General features: G+C 36.9%; 1 long non-coding RNA gene across 3 annotated transcripts; it reads right to left on the bottom strand.

The window, feature by feature from the left end:
• Nucleotides 1-1,589: 1,589 nt before the first annotated feature.
• Nucleotides 1,590-23,397, bottom strand: LOC107026119. Of its 3 annotated transcripts, none has more exons than XR_003579261.1 (5): nucleotides 22,632-23,393; nucleotides 20,497-20,855; nucleotides 16,861-17,120; nucleotides 5,944-9,123; nucleotides 1,590-1,841 (listed from the first exon to the last, which is right to left on the bottom strand). It is a non-coding gene; the product is annotated as an uncharacterized LOC107026119 (long non-coding RNA). The 3 variants fall into 3 exon arrangements; XR_001457537.2 differs by lacking the exon at nucleotides 1,590-1,841 and adding an exon at nucleotides 4,303-4,638; XR_003579262.1 differs by lacking the exons at nucleotides 1,590-1,841; nucleotides 5,944-9,123 and adding an exon at nucleotides 9,181-10,329 and having other exon boundaries at nucleotides 10,710-17,120; nucleotides 22,632-23,397.
• Nucleotides 23,398-23,581: the final 184 nt, after the last annotated feature.

Genomic DNA, 23,581 nt, shown 5'->3' with positions numbered 1-23,581 from the left:
GTGGACTGTGACGGCCCGTCACACCTGTGACGGTCCGTCCTGCACCTCCGTCCTGACGGTCAGAGACTCGTTTCCCGTACCAATTTCTCAAGAGTTGAAGTGTTTTGCAACGGGAGCTTACGACGGCTCGTCGTGGATGTGACGGCACGTCCTGCAGGTCCGTCACAGATTATAGAGAGTCGATTTTCAGTACCCAATTTCAGAATTTCTAAGTATGCTGAAACGAGACCCTGCGACGGTCCGTCGTGCCTGTGACGTTCCGTCGTGGGGTCCGTTTCCTCAGCCAATTTTCCAGAAATAAAATCTGCTGCTCAAAACGACTAAATAGGTCGTTACAGTTGATGTCTTCAAATTCTTAAAGTTTGCGAGTTGATGTCTTCAAATTCTTCAAGAATGTGCGTTGAGGTATTCAAATTCTTCAAGTCTTGAAGTTGAGGTCTTAAAATTCTTTATGTCCTCAAGTTGAGGTCTTTAAATTCTTTAAGTCTACAAGTTGAGGTCTTCAAATTATTTCATTATGCAAGTTGAGGTCTTTGAATTCTTTAAGTCGGCAACTTGAGGTTTTCAAATTCATCGAATATGCAAGTTGAAGTGTTGAAATTATTAAGGTCTACAGGTTGAGATCTTTAAATTCTTCAAGTCTATAAGTTGAGGGCTTTAAATCCTTCAAGTCCGCAAGTGAGGTGTTTAAATTCTTCAAATCCAGAAGTTGAGGTCTTCAAATTCTTCAAGTCTGCAAGTTGAAGTCTTCAAATTATTAATGTTTGAAAGTTGAAGTTTTCAAGTCATAACACAATAAATTACCTTTTTTATGGGCGGGAATTTATATCTTTTCACTTTCTCACTAAGAATACCACAAAGTTACCTTTCTTAAGGCTGAGATTTATATCTATTCGCTTTTGCCTTAGGAATACCGTAAAGTAACTTTATTAAGGCAGAGATTTTTATCTATCCGCTTTGTCCTTAAAAATACCATAAAGTTACCTTTCTTATGGTAGGAATTTATATTTATATGCTTTCGCCTTAACAATACCATAAATTTACCTTTCTTAAGGTCGAGATTTAAATCTATCCACTTTAGACATAAGAATACAATAACGTTACCTTTTTCAAGATGGGAATTTATATCTATCCTCTTTCGCCTTAACAATACCATAAATGACCTTTGTCAGTGCTGGGATTTATATCTATATGCTTTCGCCTTAAGAATACCATATGTTACCTTTATTAAAACGAGAATTTATATCTATCCGCTTTTGCCTTAAGAATACCATAAAGTTATCTTTTTTAAGGACGGGATTTATATCTATTGTCACATCCCGGAATAGCCCTAGACGTAACCGGCGTTGTCTTCCTATTTGAGGACTAAGACTAGTCTCTTAGCTTACATAATTACATTCATATGTCAAATTTAGCGGAAATTTGAAACTTTTCATTAATTCTACTCGGAGGTTTGCATAGAACTCTACATGCTCATAGTATATATATATCGAGTATATATAAACCCTTCGTATATGAAGATTACTTAGTCTTCTACTTTTATTGCACATAAGTATATAAAATATAACATATTTATAATAGTCGTCTCATTTCATAACCATCTAATAAGAGTGTAATAAATTGGGCATAACCCATACATCAAAGTAAGAATGCCTCACATGGGCTATGCAATGTTTCATACTTAATGGAAAAGAAAGAAATATATAAGTCTGAAACATAAAACAACTCCATTAGCTAGATAGTGGCATCGCCCTCGGAAAGTGAGGACCTACCCTACTTTGATGACCAAGAGATCCAAGTCTTCTTCAAGTCGTCTTCAAAAGCACTTCAACGACCGGAACCTAAAATGTTGGGGTAAAGGAAGAAATGGGGTTAGTACACCACTAGTACTAAGTATGAGACCATATCACACATACCATGAAAATATGCTAAAAAGGGGACATTTCATAAAGTAGGCAGTTTTCATTTAAAAACCTTTATGCATATTCAACAAGACCATACCAACCAATAGAACAAGTTCATTAAGTCATAGGCATGTACATCAAAAGACCAAAAACATCAAAACTAGTCAAGTCATCAAACATATCATATAATTGAATACATAGTCAAGTAACTCTATCATCAAGTCATAAACTCAAGCATGTATAAGAGTACATTTCAACATAACCAAAGCAAGACAATTACCCATTAATCCCTATAAAGTCAACAAGTGCAATGACCAAGCAAAGCCCCATAACCTTACTCAATCAAATAACCCAACAAGAATCATGACTACATCCTACTTCACATAACATAGCATTTAAAAGTACAGATCATCTAACTTTGACAATGTAGACCAACACATATTCATAAGTGAAACTAATCATCATATAGTATCAACAATGTGTAAGTTCATCCTATACGTATCATATATTATCATAAGCATATACTTACATAATAGTAACTTCCTAAAGTTCCCTTTAAGGCAAACTAGTGCAAGGCTTAGGTAGAGTCCCATACCACCACCCAAGCTAAGTCAACCTCTCAAGTTACCCTAGTTAGTTTGTACTTCATTCCTTAATTTTAGTTTAGGGAAAACTGCCTTAACCGACATAGACCACAAGAGATAAGTGTAGAATGTGGTGTTGTAAAATCTTACACCGAAGGAAGGTGGTTTACCGGCCAAAGTAAAACCAAACATAAATATAGCTTTTTGGTGGATCCACTAGCTAGTCTTCCTATGGGGGAAACATAATTCAAGAACTAAAAGATATGTATAATCCCTCTACATACAACTTGTTAATTGGGGCCTCCTCTCATGGGAATCCATTGGATGAGTATTCCTCATTGGGTAGTCAACACCAATGTGGAACTATAGGGTAGATCTTCCTTTATGGAAATTCGTCACCTCCCATTGTCAAGTTCACTCGGTGCTAAGCTAAAGTCCCTTCTTGAAATGTCTTTAATTAGTTTATTACTCATCATAACATAATGTAGGTCATAGGGTCTAACCCTTGTATATTCATCATCATCATAGCTCAATAAGAATTGCATGAGTATTGTCCTTTCATTACAATTCATATATATGAGGTAAGAACATTAATATCTTCATATCATGATAAGGCACATTGGTAAATCATTCACCATCCTTATAACATTTACATCTTAAGCCAACACCTCACAATCATAATCACGACATTTCAATTCAACATCATACCACCCTATCAGTCCTAATACATGGCATACTCCAATACAACATCATACATAATCACAATTAACCACAATTTGAAGTAAAGGATAGGGATCATAAGACTTACCAAGTCTCCTTCATAGTTCATTATCAAGGTCTTACCACAAAACCTTAATTAAACCTAATTTGAGTATACATCATCAAAAGTCAATGACCAATATGATCACAAGGCTAGAACAATCACTACATCACAATTCAATACTAGATCATAGTTTAAGACAAGATACTTAGGTTAATGCACAACATACGTCATAACCTAGATCATCTTATCAAGACCTAGCATGAAAAGACTAGAATCAACCCTAATTCATTCATGATTAGTATAAAAAGATCATCTAGAAGTAATTCAACCAATAACAAAGTCAATTGAACCAATATAACCTAAATTATATCAAGATCATAACCTAAGTTTAAGGGGTCATCTTTTACAAACTAGACCAAATAATCAAGATAAATCCTAATTAGGTTATAATACATGTTAATCTATTCATAATATCCAAAATAAATCATAAACAAATCAATTCATAACTTGAATTTCGTATTGGATGAAAATCTACTTGAAAACTCAAATTTGGGAGTCATTTTGATGGAACCCTTGTTTTATCGAAAAAGAGAAAATATTATTTTATAAAAGTTTCGACCTTTTTAGAGTGGTCACTTAATTTTTAAAGAAAAATCAAGAAAAGCTATCTTTTCAAAAGACTTAACAGAAAAATTGTTTGAAAACTAAAAGGGGGGTTCGGGGATTCCTATTAATGTCTTAGGAAGGTGTTCAAAAGCACCTAAGACGTCTGCTTACTTGCGGTTATCCTACAACTAACTTAGTTTGACTAATTAACTATATTTTATTTTGAGGTAAAATTTGTTTAAAACTTGTTCAAGAAAAAAAATATCTAGCTTTTATCTATGTTAAACATCTAGATTGAAAATTATTTTAAAACTCATATAAACTAAATTATATTTTAACTCGTTAAAACATTATAGCATTCTACGGGGATTTGAAGTTTTTGACATTTAAAACTACCGGCAAATAAATAACTAAAGGCACATAAAGAGAAAAAGGGAGAGAGATATTGGGTCCAAACCGGGTTATCTGTCCGCCTGGACCGGTATTTTGACCCACCTGTTTTTGGGTTTTGACCTATTCGACTTTTTGGATTTTCAACCCACTTTTCTTTTGTACCTATCCTAACCTAAGCAAATAATAATTCAAAAATAGATATAGAAAAATAAAAGACGACAAGGGACTTAGGCCCCAAAAATAACAGAAAAGATACAAAATAAATAAAAAATGGGTCTTTGGGCCAACTCTCCAACTCTATCCACTTCGAATCCTTCAATCTCTAAATCTGTATGCCGAATGTATGAATTGTTGACTCGAAAAGAGGAACTTGAGTCTTAACGACTCTCTAGATGTGCAAGGAAGGCGAAAGTTCATCGGATGAAACACATGTATCAAAATAAGATGGATGAAATTAATAAATACCCGAGGCAATCAATTGGAAAACTAGAAAGAAATTGAATTATTATCATTATACTCACAAGGAAAAGCATTAATACACACAAGTGTATGAAATAAATTGGAGTAGGAAAGAAAATATACACATATCAAAAATAAATGTGACTTCAATACAAATCAAGCAAAAATAGGAATTTTAATAACTAAACCCATCCAACAGATATCATAAATTAAAGGAGGTAGAGATCATGGATAATGACAACAACATGGAAAACAGACCCTATTGACAATAAAATGCACGTATCCACATATTCAACAAACTCAAACAAAAACAAAATGTAATAAGTGATAAGTAAACGACAATGTGGATTGACACGTGATCTGTTAGATCCGATTTAGCGGGACTTAGTTAAACATAATTTCATTATTTTATCGAGGTAGATCAGTCAAAACTGTATAACCTATAACCAAACCTCTAGCAATTGAGTTTGTGCTTGAGAAAGGCCAACATGCGACACATATGAAGGATCCAAGCCAATGAATTTGTGATCTAACTAATTTAAAAATAAATAAATTAAAGTTTAATTAAGAAAACTAAGATGCTGGGGAGTAGTAAGCTAGTCGATAATCCACCTTTACAAAGACTTGGGTCATAGCAAACTAACAAATGGAAAAATATTTTGCATTGCATTCCACAAACTACCGATCAAATATTTTTACATGCTTTCAATAACATATGTAGATGAGTTAGAACTAAACCAAGGACCAAGCCTTAAAATAGATTAAATACAAACAGGGGAAGTAAGAAATAACACCTACGGAAAAGACATTATCGTACAGTAAAACCAAAACGTGGAAGATAAAGGAGATGTGCGATCCTATTTCCGTCGAAGTATATATACCACTAAACTGAAAAAAAAAGTCTTCTGGGACAAGCAAATAGCAAGGACACATGAGTATCTTCCAAAATGTCTAACATACCATCATTTAGATATAGCATAAAAGATGATCAAATCATTAAAATACAAAAATGGGTATCACATTCATCACACTACCCTCTGTTGGAATCTTGCATTTTCTCAATACAACAGATAGAACAACGGAACACAGAACGAAACGCGAAAACACAATGGAGAAACATAACAAACAAGATTTTCTTTTTTTTTATATAAAAATATAGGAACAAAACAACAAATAAAGAAGATCGATAACAACTTAGAGTAGAAAATAAAACGTAGACGGGGTAGGGTATTACCTTCTTATGAGCAGCCACATTGAGACGACGAGCAGAGGGAGGGCAACACTGTTACACCAAAGAAAACTCCGCAAGTTGAACGGGCGCTCACAAGGAAAATGGAAACTCCGTGACTTGGACCAAATAGTTCAAAGAACTTTTGTTCAAGATGTATTTCTTCTTCCTCGAATACTTAGCTACTCTTATTCATATCTTTATTTTCCTATTTCTCACTAAAATTTTCTCAAAGAAACCTTAAGATGAAAGCAAATTTTCCAATAAGAAAGAAATGCCCAAAAACCTCATAAATTTTCTCTTGTCTGCCTTCTAATCCTCTTCCCAAAAAAATACCCTTTTAATGAAGAAGAAAGAGAATATTTATAGAGAAACATTTAGGGTTTTCTATTTTTTTGGGGAAAAGGGTAGAATCGTCTAAGCTGAGACGTTTGGAAAAATTCATAATCCAAAATTCTATCTCCAAATTCAGGGAAAATAGCTGGAATTAGTACGTCTTCTAGCCTACTGCAAGGTCGCAACGGATGAGTAGAGAGGACCCTCCGATCTTGGCATTAGTATAGGCAAATCATGGGGATGAATACATGCCCCAAGCTACAAATGGACAAGGTGAACTCATAGGATTAAGTTCGTGAGGTGGAACTCGGATCAAATTACCGTTCACTTGACATTTATGACATTTCTGCACAAACTTACAACAATCATTCTCCATAGTCATCCAGAAATACCCGGCTCAAAGGATCTTTCTTACCAAAGTGAGCCCATTCATATGCGTGCCACATACTCCAGCATGTATTTGTTCAATAAGCTTCGCAGCTTCAACAACATCAACGCATCTTAGAAGACCCAAATCTGGAGTCCTCCTATAAAGTACTTCTCCACCTAGAAAGAAATTGAGGGTCATACGACATATCAACTTCTTTTGGTTGGAAGTAGCATCTTCAGGATAAGTTGCATACTCCAAATACTTCTTTATATCAAAACACCAAGGCAAACCGTCTGGTTCTGCTTCAGCATGGGAACAATGGACTGAATGTTCTTTCAACTCTATATCCAGAGGATCAATATAATTTGTGTCCGGATGTTTAATCATCAAAGCGATTGTGGCAAGATCATCGACCTATTCATTTTGTATTTTGGGAGTATGTCTGAACTCGATCTTACGAAATCTTTTGAACAACATCTGCACATACTGTACGTAAGGTATAATATTTGGGTTGTTCACAACCCATTCTCCTTGAACTTGGTGAATCAAAAGATCTGAATCTCTAATAACCAACAACTCATAGACGTTCATGTTGATGACCATTTTCAAACCAAGAATACAAGATTCGTATTCGGCCATGTTGTTAGTGCAACTAAATCGAAGCTTAGCCTCCATGGGATAGTGCTGACTAGATTCTTACACTAAGAATGCTCCAATACCTTTACCTTGATGATTTGCTGCTTCATCAAAGAATAATGTCCAACCTACATATGCTTCAGAAATGTCCTCACCCACAAATGAAACTTCTTCATCGTGAAAATAAGTCTCAAGTTGTTCATACTCTTCATCAATGGGATTTTCTGCAAGATGATCAGCCAAAACCTGTGCCTTTATCGCTTTCTAAGTCACAAACACATTGTAAAATTCACTCAACAATATTTACCACTTAGCTAACTTTTGGTTGGCATTGCTTTTTGGAAGATATACTTCAGTGGATCGATTCTGGAAAAGAGGTATGTAGTATAAGAAGAGAAATAATGTCTCGGCTTCTAGGCAAGCCACGTCAAAGCACAACAAGTTCTCTCCAACAAAGTGTAACAAGACTCGTATGGATTAAACTTCTTTCTTATATAATAGATAGCCCTTTATTTCTTTCCTGTCTCGTTGTGTTGACCAGGTATGCATCTGAGTGCATAATCTGAGATAGACAAGTACAACGACAAAGGACTCGCTTCTCGCGGAGGAACCAATACAGGTGGATTGGACAAATAGTTCTTGATAGCCTTAAAAAATAGTCTGACACACTTCAGTCCACTTTGTTGGGGCGTCTTTCTTTAACAACTTGAAAATAGGCTCACACACCACGATTGATTGAGCTATGAATCTACTGATGTAGTTTAACCTCTCTAAGAAACTCATCACCTCTTTTCTCATATTCGGTGGAGGCAACTCTTGAATTGCTTTGAGCATAGAAGGATGGAGCTCAATACCCCTTCTGCTGACTATAAGTCCCAACAACTTTCCGGCTGGAACTCCAAAAGCGCATTTGGCAGGATTTAACTTCAAGTTATTACGATGCAAATGATCAAATAATTTCCTTGGATGTGTCAACTTGTCTGAACTCTCGCATGACTTGATTATGACATCATCCACATACACTTTAATCTCCTTATAAATCATGTCATGAAATATGGTCTTCATAGACCCCATATGGGTAGCACCAACATTCTTGAGGCCAAATGGCATCACTCTGTGATGATATACAGCAAAGGTGTAATAAAAGCCGTATTTTCTGCATCTTTCTCATCCATCAGAATCTGGTGATAACCTGCGTAAAAATCCACAAATGACTGCATTTCATGCTTAGCACAGTTTCAATCAAAATATGAATATTCGACAATGAAAAATTATCCTTCGGGCTAGCTTTGTTGAGGTCTCTGTAGTCGACACAAATCCTGATTTTCCTACCTTTCTTGGCAACCTGAACAACATTGCCTAACCAAGTTGGGTATTGTGTCACTCCCACAAATCGAGATTCTATTTTCTTGCTGATCTCTTCTTTTATCTTTAAACTTAATTCAGGCTTGAACATCCGAGCCTTTTGCTTCACCGGATCGAACCCCAGATTAATTGGCACTTTATGAGCTACAACATTGGTACTCAGCCCTTGCATGTCACCGACTTCCCAAACAAACACATCAATATATTCAGTAAGAAAATGAATCAGGCCTTCTCTCTGAGTTTCACTTAAGTGGATGCTGATCTTAACCTCTTAAACACATTTTGGGTCTCCCAGATTTACCGTTTCCATTTCCTCTAGATTCGGCTTATGCTGGTTTTTGAACTGCCAGAATTCCTTTGCAACATACTATGGTTTCTCACTTTCTTCTTCGTAATCATCAACTGCGTCATCACCTGCCTCATTTTGTTCATTCAGCTCGTGACATGACATGACATTGGCAGGTCTTAAAATTACATAACTGAAACCATAAACAGACAAAGTTAGGAAAGTATAGTATAATAGATGAATAAATAAATAGATTTTAAAAACAGAAGAGGCTTTCATTCAAATTGGAGAATAATGCAAACTTTGGCAATGTCATAGGGCCATGTTGCCTTCTTTGAACATCACGATGGAAATTTAAAAATTCAAAACAGCTAAAAAATATGAAAATGGTGGGTCTCGGGCCTCTTCCAGACTACCACCGATTTAAAAATGCATGAAACGATGCCCTTCTACCGAGGAGTTTGGGGAATTAGGATGGGCGTGGAGGCCCAGTTCCACAGCATCACTCCTTGCTCAGCATCGCGGATACCAGCTAGCTCGACCTGTTCATCAATAACAACATTGATCTCCTCGAAGAGGTCACAGATTCCTTCCTTAAGGTCTTCATGCTCGACATACTCCCGGACTGGGAAAGATTGATACAGATATGAGATCAGCTTAGCCAATGCTTGATTATTTTTCTTCTACGTCTTCGTGTCATCATCTGTGGGGATGTACCCCAAACCATATCTGGATCCCTTGACGAGGACCGGAATAGGATCAACCATTCCTGGGGAATTTCTTCCCAATCCGAAACCTGGTTCAAAACCACTCTACAGCATCACAGTGGCTATCATCTTGTACACGACAGGCATGGGAGTCTATGGGGCCAAGTCTTCACCGGTGGCATTTACCAGCTCGACCGTGTAGAAATCTATACCTCGCGATATCTCATCAATGATTGGCGCATGTCTGCCAGACTGACTCCCTTCGCTATGAATAACTATCTCTTCATTTTTTGAAATAAGATTCATCATCTGATGCAGAGTAGACAGCTCCATCCATATGGATGAAAGGCCTTCCCAGAAGAAGGTTATAGCTCGTATCGATATCCAATACTTGAAATTGTGCGCTGAATTCTGCTGGGCCCATTTGGATGATCAGATTCATCGATCTCAACGTATCTCTTTGAACCTCACCAAAGGATCTTACGTTGACTTTGTTTTGTTCCAGCTTCCCGAAGTCAAACCTTAAATTCCTCAACGTCGAAAACTGGCAGATATTCAAACCATATCAATCATCTTCTAAGATGCGGTTGACCACCCTTTCGCGGCATACCAAAGTGATGTGCAACGCCTTGTTGTGTGACCTCCCTTCGAAAGGTGCTCACTTTTATTTGTTATTATTTGACTCGACACATCTATTAAGAAAATAATTATTGAAGTAAGTATCTTATCAAACTATCCTTATTAAATGATATCTTGACTAGGATTTGGAGAATAGGTATCAAATGGTGAGGGTAAAACATTAAAGGTGTTTTTTCTTGATATATAAAAAATGACAAATAAAAATCCAAATCTATTTGAAGAATAAGTCACAAGTAAAATTAATAGAAAGTATTATATTTTATAGAGTTAATACCTTTTAATACCTATATTAAAGGATGTTAGTGTTATTCATGATGGTCATTTGGTGTGAGAGATTAAAAATAGTAGTGATGGAATAATTGTAATAACTTATCCCACAAAATTTGATTCGGTGCGCTCGATAACCTGGTGAATCATAGCGGCCACGTTATACCTATTTGTGCCCGCGGGTACATACGTATAATCGAGAGCCTTCATTAAAGCTTGCTTGTCTGATTGAGAAATCATCAGCAGGGCCTATAGTGAAATCTGGGCCGGAGTCTTCTCCAGATGCTTGACAATAGAATAATCTTTTGGTTGCATTCTCCACCAGAATTCCTCTTCTTCTCCTTCGCTTATTGGTTTTTTAGCCTGATCCTTCTTTTGACCTCCGATACCAAGATCGTCAGGAGTGTAACATATTCCGGATATGGTCATGCCATGAGCAGCAGCAGTTTCAATAACGAACTTAGGCTTGATGAGAGTTTTTGTTGCCACAAAGCAATAACCTTTGCGGGTGTAAAAATAACAACTCTTTCTTCTCTTTGATGCTCAAAGAAGATACAACCTTTTCCAAATCATCATGAAGGATGGAAGTAATCATTTTCGTTCCACACCAGTAATCCTCTATTTCGATCATATTGACATTGCCACCCCCATGATTCGGCAGCGGGTTGGTGTTGACATTTGGTGCCTCTAGTTAGAGAGAGACTACCTTTTTGTCAATCAAATCTTGAATTTTGTGCTTAAGGTTGATACAATCCTCAGTGTCATGCCCAACACTGTTGGAATGATAAGCACATCTCTGATCGACTATGTAGAATTGTGAATTGACATCCACGGGTTTGGGCCCCATAGGGTGGATGTATCTGGACGCAGCTAGTCGCTCATACGACTTTGTTTGGTTTCAGTGAGCGCAGTGAATTTCCTTGAAGGCTTCTTCTTGAATCTGGGTCGGGGAGGGTCAGAACTGCCTTTTTGAGGAGGAGGCTCTTGTTGATAACTTTTGGTATTTGGACGGGGAGATTGGCTTTTGGGATATGGATTTGTTTGGTAGTTTGGTGATGGAGCTTGGTAATTCCGAGGGCAATTTTTGTGTAGTGGAGCTTGGACTTGATAAATAAGAGGGGGTGCTTGGTAGCTCGACTACACGTTAGCGCAGTTGGGAGCAACACGCTGGTAGGGAGATGGAATTTGGTAGGGTGGAGGATGATTTTGGTAAATGGGAGATAAATTTTGATAATTTAGGGGTGGACTTGGGTATAGTGGAGTTTGGACGTTTGGATAAATGGAGGTAGCACTAATAAATTGGAGGATATTTGGATGACTAGCTTATGTGTAGCAAGCTTGGTGGGAGTTTTGAGAAGGTCGAGAGCGACCCTTGGAATATGACGATGTTCTGGGGGTTTTCCTTCCCCCATATGAAACAACAGCGATTTCTTCTCTTTTCTTTTTCAACAACATCGAAGATCCACGCGATGCGGCTATGCTGGCTATCTTTCCTGATTTCAAACTGTCCTTGATAGTCTCACCAATCTTGACTATCTCGGTAAATTTAGCTCCAACGAGCAACATAATTTAATCATAATGTTCAGGCTCTTGCACGAGCACGAATATTTCAACAATTCATTTGGCAGACATGGGTGGTCTCACCCTTGCCGCTTCTTTTCTCCACCTATGGGCAAACTCCCTATAGCTCTCAGTTCACTTGCGCTTCATCTTCTCCGAAGAGTATCGGTCTGGAACAATTTCTATGTTGTAAGATAATCGATCAATAAAATCTTTGGCCATTGCATTCTAGCTGGGCCATTGCCTGGTTTCATGCAACGTGAAACATTCACGAGCTTCTCCGCACAGGCTTCGGCGAAGAGCCACATAAGTAAAGGTTCATCCCTTCCAACTCCCACGAGCTGGTCACAGTAGGCTCTCAGATGAACCATACGGTTTCCCACTCCTCCGAAGGTGTCAAACTTTGGGATCTTTAACCCTTCTAGAAAGTCCAAATTTTGATGAATGCACAAGTCTTCATAACTAAGCCCGGTGACATCCGGGACGAATTGGAGATATTTCGTAGCTTTCTTGATCTTTTCCTTTATGTCAGCCTTTACCTTTCGTTTGCCCTCAACTCCTTTTCCCATTCCTCGTATGGTCCAACTCATAACCGTGAACATCGTGCTCGACAGTGACAGGAATTTGGAAAACGGCTCTCTTTGGTAAGGGTGAAGCTATAGAGGGACTTTAGCATTTTGAGCGGTTTGATAATTCTGGGGGAAAGTCTTAGGATTGGTATTCTGAATTAAGTGGTTGTGGGGTGTTTAGGGATTTAATGTATTTTGGTTTTGATTTTGGTTTTTATTTTGTGGTGGTGGAGTAGTTTGATGATAGGTATTTTGAGGATGGGGTGGAATTTGGGGATTGTTGTTTTGAGGAGGAGGTGGAGTTTTTAAGATGCGGAAGCATAATGGGGATTTTAGGTAGTCAGATCTATAACCGACGGATTCTGAGCAGGTGTAGATGGCTTGTTTTGGGTTGGATCCATATTTGAGGAAGGGAAGTAGATTGGAGGTCTCCCATCAGCAGCGTTAGTGGCGAAAATCGGCGGAGGTAGATCTTGTCTCCTTTGCATCTCTGCAATATGTTCCATCAGCAGCAGAATCAACTAATTCTGGTCCGCTATGGTGGGTTGAGACACCAAAACATTAGTAAGACTTACTTCTTCATTATTATCCCCCATAACAGTCTTACGTTTGTCAATGTTTTGTCTAGGGAAGGAATCTGCGGGACCTTTTGATTTGGTGAAATAGGAATGATCTTCCAGCTTTTGATTGACACAGATCAGTTCCAAAGTACCTTAGAAGGAAAAAAACTCAAAGGCAACTTTGTCAGTGCAGATTAAGAGTACAAAATGCATAATATCACACAGAGAGCAGATAAACGCACAAGTTGCTTTGTTTGAGGATATCTTCAACCAACGAGTGAGGACGGAAACACATTTTTTTTAACAAGAAGGAGTTTTCTTGTTTTAGTTTTGACACTGTCTTAGAAAGGGTAAATCATGTTGAGCTACGGTCTTCTTGCAGCTGCTCTTTGACATCCGTTGATGTGGTCTTCGTATCTTCTCATAACATGAAATGGGAGAATGAAAATTTTTAAAGATAGGGGCCGGGCCTGAGAAAGATGCTTACGTATCTCACAAAGAGAATTCAGTCCCAACGTAGTTAGAGTACAAACTAAAATAATTTCATTCATTGTTCATTACGGTTACAAGGAAATTGAAAGGCAACAATGATGACGGCACGTTAGTCATTTCCCTTCTTGTTGCAGCATTAATCTCCTCCTTTCAGATGACCTAGGAATGGAGGCTTGTAGACGATTTCCTCATCGTCGTCTTTCTCAGTCGCTTTAGGGTAAGCGTTGTCAGGACCACTATTGGCTCCTTGATCGTAGATGGGGTATTTTAAAACAATTTTCCAATGTTTATCAATCATGTTGCTATGAAAGGCTTTGTTCTTCTTCATCAGTGCAGCCATCCTTTCTCTCATGGAGGCAAATTCTTCCATTTTATTATCAGCTACTCATAAAGTTACATGCTTTTAGCTAAAAGAGAGGATGTCTCTGATTCTATCCTCGCCTCTCCCGCTTCTCTTTCTTGCACTTTCAAACGAAGATTGTCCAACTTCTCTCGGAAGTCCTCTATATCTATATCGACATCTTTCTTTCTCTTCATCTGTGATTCTAGATCCTCATCCACCATTACGGTTGTACTTTGTATATTGCGGTGGCCATGTCGACTTTGAGCCCTTCCTCTTTGGCTTCTTGTATTTTCCGAGTGATCTGTTCTATCTTCCTTTGTAGTTCTTCTCCATTGAGTTCCATCTGGATGTTCTTACCTTTGTCCATAGCAGTGATTTTTGCCTTCCCTGAGATGGTAAAATGAATGTTTTAGGATTTGTGGTATAAGAGGTGTCTTGTGAGTGAGAAACTTAAGACTTAGAAATTTTGGTCGGACATTTTGTAATAGCGAATTTTGTATATTCTTTGAAAATTTCTAGATAGGAGTGAGTTTACAGTATCCTCATTCATAGCAACATAACACATAAGCAGTTAACCACACATATATCGCGTCCTCACACATACAGAGGGACCCTTTTGTGCCATGGGTAGGCCTAGCATATTTGAATGATGTACGCGTGAATTTAAACCCAATATACAATTCCCCCAAAAATAAATTTAACAAGGGGGAGATGGGCTCAAATTTTCTCCGAATTGAGAGAAGAAGATCTCTGATGGATGCTTGACCTTTTCATCACCAAAAACGCCGTTGTGGATATCTGTAGGCAGGTTGTGCTTCCTCTACCAAGTATTTGGGGAATTCTCCCCTATTCACCCTTTCAAGTCTTGCGACAGTTCAGGAGGAGACAAAATGTACCCAAAGAAGCGTACTATGGCGCTTATGTATACAATATTGAAGAAGATAGAATGCACGATGCGACTGAAATGTTCAGAGAATATAAAAGTGCCAAGCGTATGGATAAATACACCATTGCCCTTGACCGATTCAATGATGGACATGACAAGGGTTATAAAGAATGGCTGAAGAAGGACATATAAAATGTCTCCTCTCAAACTCCGCGTTGCTTTCACAGTGTAATGGACAGAGAAGTCAAAGTAGTGGCTGAGCTAAAAGAGATAATTAACAAGGCCCAAGAAGTGTACGCTAAGTTTGTCGATAACCAAGATACTCTTGAGAGTGTGACTCAAGAGGTGGAAACACTGAGGCGTGGTTATGATGATTTCGATACCCTGATCAAGGAGAAAATCGAGAGGATGCGATACGAAAGCTTGGAAGACAAAGGAAGCCTGGGTGAAGGATTCTTGCTGATGTTAAGATATATGTTTCAGCAATACAAGACTCAGGGGGACGGGGGCCATTTGAAAGTATAATAAAGGCAGGCCCATGCAGGGGCTAAAAACATTGCAAATACGTATAAAAACCCACGCAGGGGCGAAGTCCACTATGCCTCTCCAGATGATCCTACTCCATCGCCGTCCCCCTGAGTCTTGTATTGCTGAAGCATATATCTTCACATCAACAAGAATCCTTCACCCAAGCATCCTTTGTCTTCCAATATTTCGTATCTCATCCTCTCGAGTTTCTCCTTCGTCAAGGTATCAAAATCATCATAACCACGACTAAGTATTTCCACCTCTTGAGTCACTCTCTCAAGAGTATCTTGTTTCTCGACAAACTTAACATACACCTCTTGGGACTCTTTCTTTATCTTTTCTAGCTCGTCCATTGCTTTGTCTTCTCTGTCCGTTACGCTGCGAAAGCAATGCGGGTTTTGAGAGGAGATGTTTTGTATGTCCTTCTTCATCCATTCTTTGTAACCCTTGTCATATCCAGCATTGAATCGGTCAGCGGCGATGGTGTCTTTATCCATACGCTTGGCACTTTTCCATTCTCTGAACATTTTAATCGCGTAGTGCACTCTATCATCTCCAATATCGTATATATAAGCCCCATAGTACGCTTCTTTGGGTACAATTTTTCTCCTCCAGAACTGTCGGAAGACTTGAAAGGGTGCATAAGGGCAAATTCCCCGAAAACCTGGTAGAGGAAGCACAACCTGTCTGCGGATATCCACAACAACTTTTTAGGTGATGAAACGGTCAATCATCCATTGGAGATCTTCTTCTCTCAATTCGGAGAAAATTTGAGCCCATCTCCCCCTTGTCTATGGTTGTCCATATTTGCCCAGTACAACATGTCATTCAAATAATTAAGGGTGTTTTTGTTGTCAAGAGTATGCAGCTCCCGATTCCCAGCACATTTCGCTAAATGGCTAAGGATCCACCACTGAAGTAGTAGGTTTCATCCTTGGAAGTATCGATGTCCCTCTTTATGCTTTCCCAAGGCTCGATACATGTCGGACAGGATGACCGGAGCTATAAGGTAATATTTTGTTATTCCTTGCTTCTCGTACCCTTTGAATAGAGTGTGTGCGAGTGTTATAACTCGGGTATTGATACTCAAACTTGGGCCATGCGGGAAGACCATCATTCCCAACAATGCTACAGTGAATGCTAGAGGATGGATTTCATTCCATTCTCTGTAAGAGACCATGAACTCTCTATTGTAAATGGAGTAGAAACTCGCATGTCCAAATCTGATATAAAGATATCTGAATGCTATATGGGATTCTTGGCACCTAGGTAAAGTCTTTCCCCAACCCGAGATAGTCCATAATATCTTCTATGAAAGGTTTATTAGAGATGAAAATGCCTTCTTATTTTCTTGCCTTTCTTTCTATCCCAGTGCCTACCGTGTCTATGCAGTCTCTGATCTCCTCCAAAGTTGAGCTAATCTCAGCGGTTCCAAATCGGAATACCATTCGTTGGCTATCCCAATATCCCGTGAGGACCTCAACAAGTTCTGGCCAGCCGTTCATGTTGATCAATTCTGTCAGAGCACCCACAGACTTATTGAGGGTTCTTCTATGATCTCCGCCGAGATTTTCATACAACATTTTGAGTTGAGGTGGCGCTTCAATGACCATATAAAACTTTGGGAAACGACCCATATCTGCAAAATAGAAACTTAGTTAGGTTTTACCCACCCCCAAAATTGGTTTTCACACATACATCATTCCAATGTCAAATAATATGCTGTGTCGTGACGTCGGAGACCTTAGACACGATTTTAGCGATTTTTCTACTAAATGGACTTAATACACTTTGGGTATTAAGCAAACTTAGGCTAATGCTTAATTCATGGTTTTTGTTTCTCTCTAACCTAGGCTTACTAGAATAGGTTTCAAGTTGACGGTTACCCGAGTCGGACAAACATCGGGGTGAAGCTACCAAACAACGTCGGATGACCACATTCCAACTATTTGTTTGATACTTCCAAATGAATTTTTTGTGTATTTCTGAAAGAAGCCGTGGAAAGCCACATAACTTTTATTTTCCTAATGCATAGTACATGCCGATTGACGAAAATGTGCCATGAAAAATTCAACATTTTATAATAATAAAGTAAACAATTAAGAAATTATAGCCAAATAATGTTAGTTTTAAGGTTAGAATCCTCCAAAATCCCCGGCAGAGTCGCTATTTCTTTTTTTATCGAAAAAGGAAAATGTTATTTTATAAAAAATTTGACCTTTTAAGAGTCACCACTTAATTTTAAAAGAAAAATTAAGAAAAACTATGTTTTAAAAAGATTTAACAGAAAAATCGTTGGAAAATTAAAAGAGGGGTTCGGATATTCCTATTAACGTCATATGAAGGTTTTGAAAAGAACCTAAGACGTCCTCTTACATGAGGTTATCCGACAACTAACTTAGTTTGGCTAATTAACTTGATTTTATTTTGAGGTAAAAATTGTTTAAAACGTGTTCTAAAAACGAATATCTAGCTTTTATCTAAGTTAAACATATATATTGAAAATTATTTTTACACTCATTTAAACTTAATTCTATTTTAAGTCGTTAAAACATTTATCATTCTACGAGGATTTGGAGTTTTCTATTTTTAAAAATACCGGCAAATAAATAATTAAAGGAACATAAAGAGAGAAAGGGAGAGAGATATTGGGTCCAAACCTGGTTATCTGTCCGCCTGGACCGGTATTTGGACTCACCTATTTTCACGTTTTGAGCCATTCTACTTTTTGGGCTTTCATCAAACTTTTTGTACATGTCCTAAACTAAGCAAATAATAATGCAAAAATAGATATAGAAAAATAAAATACGACAAGGGACCTGGGCCACAAAAATAACAGAAAAGATCCAATATAAATAAAAACTGGGGCTTTGGCCCAACTCTCCATCTCTGGCCACTTCGAATTCTTAAATCTTTAAATATGTACGTCGAATGTATGAATGGTTGAGTCAAAAAGAGGAATTTGAGTCTTAATGACTCTATCGATGTGCAAGGAAGGCGAAAGTTCATAGCGAACTCGTATGAAACACATGTATCAAAAGAAGATGGATGAAATTAATAAATACCTGAAAGAAATAAATTGGAAAACTAGAAAGAAATTCAATTATTATTATTATACTCACAAGGAAAAGCATTAATACGGACAAGTGTATGAAATAAATTGGAGTATGAAAGAAAATATACACATATCAAAAACAACTGTGAATTCAATACAAATCAGGCAAAAATAGGAATTTCAATAACTAAACCCATAGAACAGATAACATAAATTAAAGGAGGTAGAGATCATAGATAATGACAACAACATGGGTAACAGACCCTATTGACAATAAAATGCATGTATCCACATATTCAACAAATTCAAACAAAAAAAAATGTAAACAACAATGTGGATTAACATGTGATCTGTTAGATCCCATTTAACGATACTTGTTTAACATAATATCATTATTTCATCGAGCTAGATCAGTCAAAACTGTATAACCTATAACCAAACCTCTAGCAATTGAGTTTGTGCTTGAGAAGAGCCAACATGCCACACATATGAAGGATCAACGCCAATGAATTGGTGATCTAACTAATTTTTTTTTAAAAACTTATAGTTTAATTAAGAAAACTAAGATGCTGGGGAGTAGTAACCTAGTCGATAATCCATCTTTACAAAGACAACCAATTAAAATCCGCAAACCAGCCACGATCTATAGTTAATGAAGAAACAAAGGGGTAGGCATGGAAAACTGATTTGGAAGCACGCAACTGAACTGAATGTAGCATCAAAAAGCGATAAGGAAGCGATACAATCTTAAATAGCTTGATGAGAAACAACACAACTTGGGTCTGCCGATTCTTTTAGAGTAGATTTCGAATCAAGTTGAGAAAAAGCATTCACCATCTAGAGGGAGGCGAGCAATTGTAACTATACGACGAGGAAGCTATTAAAACAAAATAGAGGAAGAAGAAGGTTATGTCATATGGAATAACTCTAAAATTAAGTAAGGTAATACATATGAAAATAAAAAACTCCATCCATAATATAAATAAAATTAACAGGTAATGGGTATACATCATCATAAGTCAATAACCAATATGATCACAAGGCTAGAAAAATCACTACATCACAATTCATTACTAGATCATAGTTCAAGACAAGATACTTTGGTCAATGCACAACATACTTCATAACCTAGATCATCTTATTAACAACTAGCATGAAAAAACTACAATTAACCCTAATTCATTCATGATTAGTATGAAAACATCATCTAGAAGTAATTTAACCAATAACAAAGTCAATTGAACCAATATAACCTAAATCATATCAAGATTATAATCTAGGTTTAAGGGGTAAAGGTCATCTTTTACAAACTAGACCAAACCATCAAGATAAATCCTAAATAGGTTATAATACATGTTAATCTATTCATTATATCCAGAATAAATCATAAACAAATCAATTCATAAAATGAATTTCGTATTGGATGAAAACCTACTTGAAAACTCAAATTTGGAAATCAATTTGATGGAACCCTTGTTTTATCGAGAAAGAGAAAATATTATTTTATAAAATTTTTGACCTTTTTAGAGTCGTTACTTAATTTTTAAAGAAAAATCAAGAAAAACTATGTTTTGAAAAGACTTAACAGAAAAATTGTTCGAAAACTAAAAGGGGGGTTCGAGGATTCCGATTAACGTATTAGGAAGGTGTTGAAAAGCACCTAAGACGTCCACTTACTTGTGGTTATCCGACAAATAACTTAGTTTGGCTAATTAACTTGATTTTATTTTGAGGTAAAATTGTTTATAACGTGTTCTAGAAACGAATATCTAGCTTTTATCTAAGTTAAACATCTATATTGAAAATTATTTTAAAACTGATATAAACTTAATTTTATTTTAAGTTGTTAAAACATTATAGCATTCTACGGGGATTTAGAGTTTTCGACATTTAAAAATACCGGAATTAAATAATTCAAGGCACATAAAGAGAGAAAGGGAGAGAGATATTTGATCCAAACCAGGTTATCTGTCCGCTTGCACCGTTATTTGGACCCACTTATTTTTCGGTTTTGACCCATTCGACTTTTTGGATTTTCAACCCACTTTTCTTTTGTACCTGTCATAAACTAAGCAAATAATAATTCAAAAATAGATATAGAAAAATAAAATACGACAAGGGACTTAGGCCCAAAAAATAGCAAAAAAGATACAAAATAAATAAAAAAAGGGTCTTTGGCTCAACTCTCCAACTCTGGCCACTTCGAATTCTTCAATCTCTAAATCTGTACACCGAATGTATGAATGGTTGACTCGAAAAGAGGAATTTGAGTCTTAATGACTCTCTCGATGTGCAAGGAAGGCGACAGTTCATAGCGAACTTGGATGAAATACATGTATCAAAAGAAGATGGATGAAATTAATAAATACCCGAAGGCAATCAATTGGAAAACTAGAATGAAATTCAATTATTATCATTATACTCACAGGGAAAAAAATTAATACAGACAAATTGGATGAAATAAATTGGAGTAGGAAAGAAAATATACACATATCAAAAACAAATGTGACTTCAATACAAATCAGGAAAAAAATAGGAATTTTAATAACTAAACCCATCGAACAGATAACATAAATTAAAGGAGGTAGAGATCATGGATAATGTCAACAACATGGACAACATACCCTATTGACAATAAAATGCACGTATCCAAATATTCAACAAACTCAAACAAAAACAAAATATAATAAGTGATAAGGTAAACGACAATGTGGATTAACACGTGATCTGTTAGATCCCATTTAACGGGATTTAGTTAAACATAATCTCATTATTTTATCGAGGTAGATCTGTCAAAACTGTATAACCTATAACCAAACCTATTGAGTTTGTGCTTGAGAAGTGTCAACATGCGACACATATGAAGGATTTACACCAATGAATTTGTGATCTAACTAATTTTATTTATTAAAAAAAATTAAATATTAATTAAGAAATCTAAGATGCTGGGGAGTAGTAAGCTAGTCGATAATCCACCTTTACATAGAAAACCAATTAACATCCGCAAAGAAGACTAGATCGATACTTAATGAAGAAACAAAGGGGTAGGCATGGCGAACTTATTCGGAAGCACGCAAGTGAAATGAATGTAGCATCAAAAAGCGATAAGGCAGCAGAGACAATCTTAAATAGCTTGATGAGAAATAACACAACTTGGTCTGTCGATTCTTTTAGAATAGATTTCGAATCACGTTGAGAAAAAGGTTTCACCATCTATAGGGAGGAGAGAAATCATAAGTACACAACGGGGAAACTATTAAAACAAAATAGAGGAAGAAGAAGGCTATGTTATATGTGAATAACTCTAAAATTAAGTAAGGTAATACACATTAAAAAATACTTCATGAATAATATAAATAAAACTATTAGGTAATGGCCAAATAAATGGAGAATACTTGAACTGAGACAGTCATTTTAGGACTAGACATAACAATGAAAACACATAAGGACAACAGTCGTGAAACACCAAGCAAGGAAGCAAAGACTTGAGTCATAGCAAACTAACAGATGGAAAAATATTCTGCATTGCATTCGACAACTATCAATCAAATATTTTACATGCTTTCAAAAACCTACGTCGATGAGTTAGAACTAAACCAAGGACCAAGTCTTAAAATTGAGTAAATACAAACAGGGGAAGAAAGAAATAACACCTTTGGGAAAAGACATTATCGCACAGTAAAACTAAAACAAGGAAGATAAAGGAGATGTGCGATCCTATTTCCGTCGAAGTATATATACCACTAAACTGATAAAAAAAAGACTTCTGGCACAAGCAAATAGCAAGGACACAAGAGTATCTTCCAAAATGTCTAACATACAATCATTTAGATATAGCATAAACGATGATCGAATCATCGAAATACAAAAATGGGTATCACATTCATCACACTACCCTCAATTGGAATCTATCACTTTCTCAATACAACAGATAGAACATCAGAACACAGAACGAAACGCGAAAACACAATGGAGAAACAGAAACAATGAGATTTTCTTTTTTTTAAATATAAAAATATAAGAACAAAACAACAAATAAAGAAGATCGACAACAACTTAGAGTCGAAAATAAAACTTTGACGGGGTAGGGTATACCTTCTTATGAGCAGCAACACTGGGACGACGAGCAGAGGGTGAGCAACACTGTTACACCAAAGAAAACTTCGAAAGTCGAATGGGCGGTCACAACGAAAATGGAAACTCCGTGACATGGACCGAATAGTTCAAAGAACTTTTGTTCAAGATGTATTTCTTCTTCCTCGAATACTTAACTACTGTTATTATTATCTTTCTTTTCCTATTTCTCACTCAAATTTTCTTAAAGAAACATTAAGATGAAAGCAAAATTTTCCAAGAAGAAAGAAATGCCCAAAAACCTCCTAAAAATTTCTCTTGTTTGCCTTCTAATCCTCTCCCCAAAAAAATTCCCTTTTGATGAAGAAGAAAGAGAATAATTATAGAGAAAGATTTAGGGTTTTCGACTTTTGAGGGGGAAAGGGTAGAATCGTCTAAGCTGAGACGTTCGAGATAATTCAAAATTCAAAATTCTATCTCTAAATTTAGGGAAAATAGCTGGAATTAGTACGCCTTCCAGCTCACTGCAAGGTTGCAACGGACGAGTAGAGAGTACCCTCCGATCTTGGCGTTAGTACAGGCAAATTATGGAGATGAATACATCTGGCTGTCAAGGGCGAGATAAAGCTGCGGGTCGTACGAACAAAGCAGGTTGAGGCAAACGACGTGAGGCATGAATTTGATTCACGCGCCTTTGGTTGTTCGAGCTTGATACCAACATCGTTCTTGATTTTTATGTCACGCGTTTGCTTCGGTTCTGGAAATTGTATCCATCTTGGAGTCATTGGAGGAGATGAAGAAGGGGCCGGGTCATGAAATTAGTTGGGCTGGAGGGCTGAATGAATAAAATAAAATGGGCGTGGGAATTTTGTTTAGGCTGCAGAGTTGGGCTGGAAATTTGGGAAGAGTGGGCTGCTGATAATCAAAAGGAGGCCCAATCTTTGATCTCAAAAGAATTGGGTTTCAAACTA

The sequence above is a fragment of the Solanum pennellii genome, chromosome 7, assembly GCF_001406875.1.
Source record: "Solanum pennellii chromosome 7, SPENNV200".
Lineage (NCBI taxonomy): Eukaryota > Viridiplantae > Streptophyta > Magnoliopsida > Solanales > Solanaceae > Solanum > Solanum pennellii.
This window is presented reverse-complemented; position numbering and strand designations above follow the sequence as displayed.